This window comes from Schistocerca americana, chromosome 10, assembly GCF_021461395.2.
Source record: "Schistocerca americana isolate TAMUIC-IGC-003095 chromosome 10, iqSchAmer2.1, whole genome shotgun sequence".
NCBI classification, from domain to species: Eukaryota; Metazoa; Arthropoda; class Insecta; order Orthoptera; family Acrididae; genus Schistocerca; species Schistocerca americana.
In genome coordinates, this window is record NC_060128.1 from 67,612,625 (window position 1) to 67,620,672 (window position 8,048).

The following is an 8,048-nucleotide window of genomic DNA, read 5'->3' on the forward strand; positions in this document are numbered from 1 at the left end:
GCACCTATACAATGGAATCTTCCTGCTGTGAGGAAAGAAAGATTTACTGCAGTTTGTAATGCAATCACTATTTTCTTGGTGTAACTTGGTATAATACTATTAAAAATGTAAAGTTAAGATCAACATACCTAAATGAAGCAGATTTATCAAGTTCTGAAAGTCTCTTAGTATTGTGCATGTGGTTTTCTGATTTCCACCAAAAACCCGTTGAAGGGAGAATAAACATTGTAGCCTCACAGTCACCCTACTGTAAAGGACAAAAACTTTATTATATTTCACAACTCAAATAAATTATTCCACTGTGAACTTGGTGAGTATAATGATGCGTATGTAAATCAAAAGAAGGACATACTAAAAGAGAGATGGTATTCTTTGTATCTTTCGTAGTCGGTATGTTGGATGTGGTGTGTCTGTTCCATCAAAAACCCAGTCGATTGGAGTACAAACATAGCAATCATTCAACCAGATGACCCTGCTGTAGAGGACATATTATTTACTACATTTTGTAAATGAAATAGGTCTTTCTTAGTTGACCCATCATGTTCTACTTAAAAAAGTAGTACGGAGGAAAGTTACAGCAAAAGAAGCAAGTTTTGTCAAGTTCTCCACCTCTCCTAGAGTGTATGGTGCAAATGAAGTTGTATTTCCACCAGAAACCCCATCGATGCATGAATAAATGTTGCAGCCACACAACTAGGTCATCGTGTGGGGAGAACAAACATACTAGTACGTTTGGTGTGTAAAATAAGTCATGTGAAATTGCAGGAGCCAATTTTCAAAATTTTGAAAGTGGAGGATGTTCTAACAATAAGAGAGAAGATGTATTAAATTCCACAATCTCAAAGTAAACAGTAGTGCAATTGGTGACTCATTTCCTGCAGAAATACTGTCTATGTTTGAAATGTTTCCAAACACATACCCATGTCAATATGCTAATAAATAGACTTTTGTGCAGTGTTCAGTGCTAGTATACACACACAATTTGCATGACTTAAACCTTAAGAGTTCCTTCATTACAATTTTCTACGTGTTTTTTTGGATGAGAAGCTTGGTGAACAGTTGGCCGACATTAAAAAGAGTATGAGACCTGAGTTTCTCCTGGCGTATACAACTTTCAAATAACTTCCAGGAATTCAGCCTGGTAACACTTTCAGCGACCGCCGATATTTCGGCGGGAGAACACCCCGCCATTTTCAAGGCAAACTGCAACGGACAGGCGGGGAATACGATATACACCCGCCTTACGCAGTCCAAGATGATCCTTAACGGAACTCAAAAGTGCTCTAATTTTAGATGGAGGTGAAATGTGTTTTCCGACCTCCATCTAAAATTAGAGCACTTTTGAGTTCCGTTAAGGATGATCTTGGACTGCGTAAGGCGGGTGTATATCGTAGTCCTTGTAGCTGCGGCATGGCATATATTGATCAATCAAGACCGTGGAGGACCGATGCAGTGAGCATAAACGGCACACACGATTACAGCAGCCAAGTAGATCTGCTATTGCCGAACATTGCTTGGATACTGGTCACCCCATGTTATATAATAACACCGAGATATTGGCATGCACGTCCAGCTATTGGCACAGTGTCATTAGAGAGGCAGTTGAGATTAAATTAGCGAGCAACCTCGTTAACAGGGACGGAGGTTTCTGTTTAAACTCTGTTTGGTATCCGGCTCTCTCCCTTCTCAAAAAACTGAGGGACAGAGTCAATGCTACCTCACCTGCGAATTCGTAGTCTCACTATCGATAGCTCTGACTTTGGTCATCTTTGGTGGCACTAGTGTTCAGTGTGTGTGTGTTATCTTTCCTGCTTCTATCTGAGAACCGAGGTATTAAATTTGCATGTACGCCGCCTGTCCATTGCAGTTTGCCTTGAAAATGGCGGGGTGTTCTCCCGCCGAAATATCGGCGGTCGCTGAAAGTGTTACCTGGCTGATTTCCCAGAAGTTATTTGAAAATTAAAAAGATTAGTTGAAAGTGACTTCTTTAATGGACTTTGAATGTAGTTGAAATTAGGTGTTTGAGAGTATAATAACCCTGGCATCAGCCGGGCAGTTGCAGTGGTGGGTGAAAATCCTTTCTTTTTTAAATGTTATGTAGACATAATTTGGTTATATATTACTGCTGCTTATTTACTTACCAATAAGTAATGTTGTTGTGAGCGGCAGGTGATAACTGTAACTTACTTATAGAGAATGATCCCCATGGCCTTGAAGATGAGGACAAATGCCTCGGGTCTTTCACCGAGGAGAATACTGACCTGTGACCTTGAAGGATGGCAACTGTCTCAGAATATTGACCGAGAAGGACAATGGCACTTTGGGAAGATCTGGCAAGAATGTAGATTGTGCCGATACTGGCACAGTCACCTTACCCGTATCATTCCACACTGAACAGTTTCTTAGGAGCATCAGGGATTGACCCCTTACCAACGATGAACGCCTTTCGACTGTAACACGTACTCCTCTGACTTCGCAGTCGTCACTACACGTGATGTGAGATGATTCTCTGCAGGCATTTGCCAAACCCAAAGCCTTCCATCAAATTGTGACAGCCGGCAGCACTCTGCATTGCAACAACTCACTCATCCAATCGTTCACTGTCCAGTGGCATCACACTTTACACCACCTTAAGGGTTGCTAAGTATCAACTACGGAAAAAGTGTGGCTTATGGCAGCCCCGGATTTATGTTATTTCAGAACCGAGCCAAAAACTTGATAGTGGCACCCCCGTCCCCCCTCATTATTATTATTATTATTGTTATTTTCGATTATTCCCATTTAAGAGATCGTTTGAACTTGAATTCCTTTATGATGATTGTTTATGTTTTTTCTGAGCCCAAATTTTCTTCATGTGTTCACTGTGTTGTTTCTTTCGCTCCGCTGTCCATTTGCATCCTGGTCTCTTCTGTGTTGTGGTGTCAAATTTATGTTTTTTGATGATGTTACTGAATTCAGTTCTATTTTCTGCATCGTTTGCTGTTATGTGTGCTTGTCTGAGGTCCTCTTCAACTTCTTTTATCAATTTTGTTTTTCCCCTGCCTGAGTTGATGACTTTAAGAATTCGCTTTGAAATTCTGTTTTCATTCATCCTGTGGATATGTCCGTAGAACTGCATTCTTCTTTTCCTTATTGTATCTGTAATCTTGTCTGTGTATTTATATTATTCTGATGTTGGTCTCTTCTTCCAGATTCCTTGCTCTTGTATCGGGCCAAAAATTTTCCTGAGAATTTTCCTTTCTTGTTTCTCTATTTCTTTGATTTCAGTTTGCCCACCTATTTGTGTTGTTTCAGATGCATACAGTGCCTCCAGAAGTACGACAGTGTTGTAGTGCCTCAATTTTGCGTTAATGGATATGAACTTTTTGTTATAATAGTTCCACGTGAGTTTATATGCTTTCTGTAGTTTTTTATTCTTTCCTCATTGGCCTTTGGGTTGATCCCTGATGGCTGGATGATTTCTCCCAGGTACTTAAAATTATTATTATTATTATAGGTTTGATATTTTAAATATATATGTTCACGGAATTCAGGGAAATGTAAGGATGTAAGGCATGTTACTTGGTCCAAAGTATGCCAAAGTGCAGTGTGACACCTCTTCACACAGCATTCTTCTATCACCCATCACCGCATTTCACTCTGCAAAATTGAGATGTGTATATTTGTAATGGAAGCCATCAACCCTGTATTCAGGACAATGGAAATTAAAATGTCCTGTGGTGCCTATCTTGCTGCCTAACAGCCGGTTTGACATCTTACCTCCTTAAAAAAAAATTCACAATTAATACTGGGTAGGATTATTTGTAACCAGGAAAATAAGAAAGCATCTGAAAATTTGCACTCTTTATAGCTGGTTAGCTAATAACTTTCCCTTTTGTGTGACATAAAATTAAACAGGGGAAACATAAAACCACTAAAGACAGAGACAAGCAAAACAGTACACATTTCTTCAATCTTAAGGTCCCAGCATTCTTATCTCTCTAAACTTGCTACAGATTTACACATTGTGCTTTCCTTTCTGTGAAATAATTTTTTACTTCATCAAAGTTCGTCACATGTTTTGCTACATGAAAAATCGAATTGCCATTGTCTAATACCGAAAAAGCTACTAATACGAGCAGTACTCGTGATTGTAGCCCGCCTGGCTAGCTGCGTGATCTAACGCACTGCTTCACGAGCGGGAAGGTGTGCCAGTCCCCAGCACAAATATGCCCGGTGCATTTGTGTCGAGGTCCAGTTTGCTGGTCAGCCTGTGGATGGTTTTTAAGGCAGTTTTCCATCAACCTCGGCAAATGCACATTGGTTCCCCATATTCTGCCTCAGTTACGCGTACACCATAATTATTCTATCATTCGAACATTTGGGGTTACACTCATCTGGTATTAGAGGTTCTTGTGGGTGGGTGGGGGGGGGGGGGGGGGAGGGTAGAGGAGGGGAGAGGTCCCAGGCAGAACTCCACAATAACCCTGGGTTCAGTGTGGGGTGGCGGTGGGGAGGGTGGACTGTTGTGGCCTGTTGTGGGGTTGTGAACCACTTAGGGCTAGGACTGGTTGAAGCCTCTCTGTTGTTTGTAGGTCCTGGTTTATTACATACATACATACATACTCATGACTAGGATAGTTTCCTGATTCGATTATGTCTACTTTGTCAGTGTCTGCTAGATAAAATGAAAAAGACCTTTCTATTATTGCAGCAGTTGTAACACATGCCAAACAGAGGGACTGTTTTGGCACAGAAGGTCATTACATAGATAACACAACAGAACATAATAGTAATTCATAAAGTGCTGATATCAAATGCCTATTAGGTCCACTACAAGCAAAAGTTTTATGTTAGGAAACAGTTTCACATTTTATTGGTAAGCTCCTGTTTCTCAAGCATGAGTTCGGTAAGTAGTAGAACGAAATTTTTATATAAAATTCGAATTGTCAAATATAATTTGTGTAATGTCCCCATTTATTATCCTTCCTTGTTCTAAGCTACAATCTTGGAATCACTAATTCCATCACTGTTCCTGCCATCATCAAAACTTATTCTCCAGGTAACTTCACTACCCCTGCCAGAACCACCAGTTTAATTACCCCGTGTTTATTCTCTGGTAAGATGTTATTACGTGTTCATTCGATGTGTTTTCTGCAGTATTCCGAGAGTAGAACTTAAGCGGCTTTTAACCGGGGACTGTACAACTGGCCCTTAGTAGAGTAGCATACTGGCAAAAATTTTCTGTTAAAATTTCATTTTCATTTCGGATACTCCAAGAAGACTAATGTGTAATCTTTCTTATGTATTATTTCTGTCAGTCGTTTATTTCCATTCTGGTAGTCTGAATCTATGCCAACGGCCTTGCCGCAATGGTAACACCGGTTCCCGACAGATCACCGAAGTTAAGCGCTGTCGGGCTGGGCTAGCAAACGGACGGGTGACCATCCGGTCTGCCGAGCGCTGTTGGCAAAAGGGCTGCACTCAGCCCTTGTGAGGCAAACTGAGGAGCTACTTGACTGAGAAATAGCGGCTCCGGTCTTGGAAACTGACATACGGCCGGGAGAGTTGTGTGCTGACCACATGCCCCCCCATACCCGCATCCAGTGACACTTGTGGGCTGGGGATGACACAACAGCCAGTCGGTACCTTTGGGCCTTCGTGGCCTGTGTGGGAGGAGTTCTTTTTAGTCTGAATCTATGTATTTTGGTAGAAATAATAACAGCGCTGATCATTTGCACACCCAATGAACCTCATAAACAACCACCCGTTTGGGTCTATTTGGCTAAGCTTTTATAGCTCCTCACCATTTCATCTGTGGGAAAATTTTTTATTTCCAGATGTGACAGGAATTTCGCTGGCAGAGACATCACGTACACTATGCACGCATTCAAAAATCAACTTACGATTCGCTCAGAAATCAATTTAGAAAGTGTTCTAAAATGTTCAAAAACCTACAGGGATTCATTTTAAAATCATACGAATAATCGATACACCATTGTACGCCAGATGCTATACGTCGTATGCCGAGAGAAGAGCTCTGACAGCTGGCAGCGCAGTTGCCAGTATTCGACACCGACGGGCAGCGAACCAGCAGCAGTCGCCCAACACTACGGCAACACCGGGGCATTGCCACGCTAACATAAGCAAAGGATCACAATCTGATTGGCCGTCGTGGACGAGCGAAGCACGTGCGCCAAGGCCGCATCAACTGTCAGAACTCTTCTCTCGCTGAACGCACTGTAGGCACTTTGTAAAATGAGGTTTTTTTCTTCAAGGATACGAATCTGGTGCCCCTCGAAATTGCCGCCCGGGACAGATACCCCTGCCTGACTCCCCCATGCCCCCATAGATCCAAGCCTGGCTTATGAACTGCTCAGCAATTACATGGCAATATTTTTAACTCTCTATGCCCAGTCGTTGTGGTAGATGGACATCTGTTAGCATTCTGGAGCTCACGAGTCATTCCTTCCTATTTTCTGCAACTATCCTCCACAGTGCTCGATGGTCCCTGTCCGTTGGTATGCAAATTCTGCTCGGTTTCAATTTAGCTGTGATTGTTCCTTCGCATTTTCACTTCACACTCACACCACCAATAGTCGACTTGTGGTGCTTGAGAATGGCCCAAATGTCCCTGATGAATTAGTTACTGAGGTGACATCTAACGATTAGTCGACATCGGAAATCACGGACCTCTCCTGGCTGACTCATTCCATGTTCACTGCTTCTCTACTGACCACCCAATACTCTCGGGCTTCTTTCACATTGGCTGTTCCACCTTTCGTAAGATCTATTGGTCAATTAGGCATTACAATGTGGTTCCCGGATACTTCAGGCGAGATCATGTACACAGGTATACTCTGTATTATACACTGAAGAGCCAAGGAAACTGGTACGCCTACCTTGCATCGCGTAGGGCCCCTCGAGCATGCAGAAGTGCCGCAACACGATGTGGCATCAACTCGATTAATGTCTGTAGTAGTGCTGGAGGGAATTGACACCATGAATCCTGCAGGACTGTACATAAATCCGTAAGAGTATGAGGGGGTGGAGATCTCTTCTGAACAGCATATACACTACTGGCCATTAAAATTGCTACACCAAGAAGAAATGCAGATGATAAACAGGTACTCATTAGTCAAATATATTATACTAGAACTGACATGTGATTACATTTTCACGCGATTTCGGTGCATAGATCCTGAGAAATCAGTACCCAGAACAACCACCTCTGGCCATAATAACGGCCTTCATACGCCTGGGCATTGAGTCATTGGATTGCGCGTACAGCTATAGCTGCCCATGCAGCTTCAACAAGATACCACACTTCATCAAGAGTAGTGACTGGCGTATTGTGACGAGCCAGTTGCTCGGCCGCCATTGACCAGACGTTTTCAATTGGTGAGAGATCTGGAGAATGTGCTGGCCAAGGCATCAGTCGAACATTTTCTGTATCCAGAAAGGCCCGTACAGGACCTGCAACATGCGGTCGTGCATTATCATGCTGAAATATAGGGTTTCGCAGGGATCGAAAGAAGGGTAGAGCCACGTGTCGTAACACATCTGAAATGTAACGTCCACTGTTCGAAGTTCCGTCAATGTGAACAAGAGGTGACCGAGACGTGTAACCAATGGCACCCCATACCATCACGCCGGGTGATACGCCAGTATGGCGATGACGAATACACGCTTTCAATGTGCGTTCACCGCAATGTCGCCAAACACGGATTCGACCATCATGATGCTGTAAACAGAACTTGGATTCATCCGAAAAAATGACGTTTTAGCATTCGCGCACCCAGGTTCGTCATCGAGTACACCATCGCAGGCGATCCTGTCTGTGGTGCAGCGTCAAGGATAACCGCAGCCACGGTCTCAAAGCTGATAGTCCATGCTGCTGCAAACGTCGTCGAACTGTTCGTGCAGCATGTTGTAGGTTTCGCCACCGGCGCCAACCTTGTGTGAATGTTCTGAAAAGCTAATCATTTGCATGTCACAGCATCTTCTTCCTGTCGGTTAAATTTCGCTTCCGTAGCACGTCATTTTCGTGGTGTAGCAATTTTAATAGC

General features: G+C 42.9%; 1 pseudogene; it reads left to right on the plus strand.

Moving 5' to 3' along the window:
• Positions 1-5,333: 5,333 nt before the first annotated feature.
• LOC124552896 lies at positions 5,334-5,451 on the plus strand (annotated as a pseudogene).
• The last annotated feature ends 2,597 nt before the right edge of the window (positions 5,452-8,048 follow it).